Below are 3,409 nucleotides of genomic sequence, written 5' to 3'. Positions count from 1 at the left end.
CACGCGAAGATTTTGGGTTTTTTTTTCTTGTTAACAGGTGTTCCAAGTGCATCTCGCTGTCATCCTGTAATCCTTTTTATTCCTGCTCGAGCTGTAGCACAAGGAGAGCAGTTAATCTACAGGACGTGATAAAAGCTTCACACAACAAACACTGGTACTGCTTTGATGTTTTTCTACATGCAGTACCTAGTAAAGAAAATAAGCTTGTATCAGCTAATTAAGATACCACTGTGATTCCAATTTTATACTTGCCAGTGCCTTCATTGTGCTCGAATTTCCCAGACTAATTTAAAATCCTTTCTACTTTTAAAAGGGTCCAAAATGCATACAACTTTTGGCCGCTGTGTTCCAAGCAAGGGTACCACGCTGAACTTGGAGCGGGTAGTTTGTCCATGCTGGAAAGGACAGGCTCAGGGCAGAGCAAGAGGTTGAATCTGCTGTGTTATCCATGAGTATCCCAGGTAAACTTCTTTGGTGTTTTGTTCCCATGCTTCTCTCCTGGCACCTGATCATGTTCTGGAACAGAACCATAATTGCCAAATGGAGCTGCTTGTAATCTCTTTCCCCGAGGCAAAAAAACCCCAAACTACCAACAAACCAATCAACTCAAAAGGGACTGCTCAGGAATTTTTTTTTTTTAAGCAAGAATAGATCACTTGTGTTTTATTACTCTAGAAAGTCTGCAGAAAAGTAACATTATAGGACAGAATGGAATTTTGTTGCTTTTCCTTATTGGAATGTCATATGCATGAATAGATACACTCTCCAAAGAGTAGAAAATTAAAATACTTGGATACTCTGAGTACTATTTTGTCTTGGTAGTTGTGAATACTTTGAGGCAGCTATTTTTAAAATTTATTTATTTATCTTAATTGTTTCAGGGTTGTTTTTTTTTTTTTTAATGTTGATCTTAATTACGCTTGGTTGGGCAGGGAAGTTTCTTTATCTTAAACCGTCAGGTTCTCTGTCAGCTTGGCTCTAATGATAAGTTATACAGTACGGAAAGGAATGTTCTGTATGGTCTCTAGGCTTGTAATTCCTTGTGAAGAACTGTTGCATGAGTAAAATGCTGCTATTTTATGGAATGCTGCAATTTGCAGTGTTTCCTGGTACGCTTGGATACTTCCATACAAGATAAAAGAGTTAAAATGTGAAGTGTCTCGTTAAGGATTGTTACTCTCTTGTAGTGTAAATCAACCCGTTTTCCAAATAGGAGTATTTTAAGTACTGTACTCCTAAAGGAAGAAGAGTTTTGCCAAAGAAGTCTGACTTACACTGCTAGAAAGTAACAAGAGTGATGATACACAGTGGACAAAGTGTTAAGGATGAGTCTTAGCAACTGTAAAAGCTTTTTATATACTCTTCAGGCCTAGTCCAACCAAAAAGGTTACAGTAAGACTTGTCCTACCCCAGAGTTAGCAGAACAAGGATGGACAAAGGCTCAAATGCCGTGCTACTGGTCACCTTTAGTGCTTTTTTTCACTCATATAATTACCCCTTAATCAGTTTTCTGTTTTCCTGCTCTGTTCAAGCTCCTGCAATGCAGTATTGCAGCATTGCTAAAGTCCCAGCCGGCTTCCTTTTCTAACACTTGTACAGGGAAAAACAAACAAACAGGAGGTTACTCCTCTTCTTAACAGTGCCTTAGGTAGAGCTTCTGTACTTCCAGATCACCTAACCTCTGCTTAACTTCTGAGTTTGGGAAACCAAATAAAAGATACAGAAATTGTTTTCCACAGGTAGTGTGACTGATACTCCTGTTGTCAGGACTGTATGCAATTGGCACGTCCCTGATTATTAAACTTATGTCATCTGAAAAAAAAAAATCAAGTTCTTAGTGTCAAAGAAAAATGCTTCTAAGGGTTTGAAGGTTTGCTGTAGTTTTAATCATTCTACCTGCAATTTTAGTCATTCTACCTTTTTTCTTCTGTACTGACATAAATTTAAACAGAAAGAATACATGTCTTACCTTCTGTACAATAAGTGCTTAGAAGCACTAGTGATTTTTTTCTCTATTTATGAGAAGAGAAATGCCTCTAATGTTTGGAGCTTAAGTCTGCAATTACAGAAATGTGATACTTTAATCTACGTGGTTTGCTCCTTGTAGCATAACAATTGTTGTAGATGTTTTAAATTTCAAGCCTTTACCACAAAAGGTCATTAATTTTCAAATATCTTGAACAAAGCAGCAAGCACGTGGGAGTTTTTTGTTGTTGTTTTTGAGGTAGGCCTGGCCTTCTATCAGGTGATCTGATCTGCTACTGTACCCACAGAGTAATCCTAAAATTACAGAATAATCCTAAAAATGTCTCAGTGCCTGAAGTGTTAGCTATGATGGGCACTTGTTAAGTTTTTGGTGGGCTTGTAGGGTTTTTTTCCGATGAAGGGGTAAAACTGCACACAATCTCATTAGAGCAATGAATAACATTACTCCAAACAGCACATATTTTGCTGCTACGAAAACCAGGAAACTTGGCTACTTGTGACACTACTTCAAAATGTTTGCCTGGCTTTATAAAAGCCTGTTTGAGAATTTGCTTAGTTCATTAAAGAAGTGTTGGCTCCTTTTTTTTTTTTTTTTTTGAAAGCCTTTTTGTAAGAAAGTGATTAAACCTTTCTTAAGAGTTTAATGAATGAAAGAAACGGGAGAGGAACGGGTGTCCTAAGGTGTAATCAAGGAGAACTGTGGGAGCACTGGGAGCTGGCAAAGAGGGAAAGGGGTGATTAGGTGTCTTGCTGCAGCGGCTTTCCTCGTCCTCTGACCACAGTGCTGCTGAGGTTAATGCAGCAGCAGAAGTGTGGGAATCACCTCCAAGCGAATCCAGCAAGCTTGGTACGAGTACACATGCTACTGTGAGATGATTTCTGGGAGGCTTCTGGCAGAGAGTAGAAAGGTAGAAGAGAGTGGTGTGATGGTGAGGGGCACCTGTCTGTTGGAATGTTTAAACAGTGTGAGATTCCCTCGCTGCTGGGACTCCAGTACGTTCTCACGTGCCTTCGAACATGTTCTCTAGGCTGTGCCGCTGGAAGCGCTGAACCAGAGGAGTCCCCTTCGCCTCAGCGAAACGTGCTTCCTCCTCCTGGCGCACCCTGAGACCCTCGTCGCGCTGCACAGGTGACGGGCCGGGCCTGGGGGGGACCCAAATGCCCGAAAGGCCCTGGAAAACCGCCCGGCCCATGAGCTCACGGGAGCACGGGAGAGCCGCGGGTCCCTCCCCCGGGCGGGCGGGGCCGAGGCGGCGCGGCCGGAGTGCCGCCCGTCCCTCGGCAGGGCCGCCGCAGGTCGCGGCTGCCCCTTTCCTCACACCGCCGCTCGCCCCCTGCGGCCGCGGGGAAGGTGGAAGCCACCACCGGCGCTCGGCCGGGCCGGGGGCGCTGACTGTGGCGGCGGGGCGGGGCGGGGCGGCGC

Source organism: Myiozetetes cayanensis, unplaced genomic scaffold, assembly GCF_022539395.1.
Source record: "Myiozetetes cayanensis isolate MyiCay16 unplaced genomic scaffold, myiCay2020 scf24, whole genome shotgun sequence".
NCBI classification, from domain to species: Eukaryota; Metazoa; Chordata; class Aves; order Passeriformes; family Tyrannidae; genus Myiozetetes; species Myiozetetes cayanensis.
Note: the sequence above shows the minus strand (reverse complement) of the source record.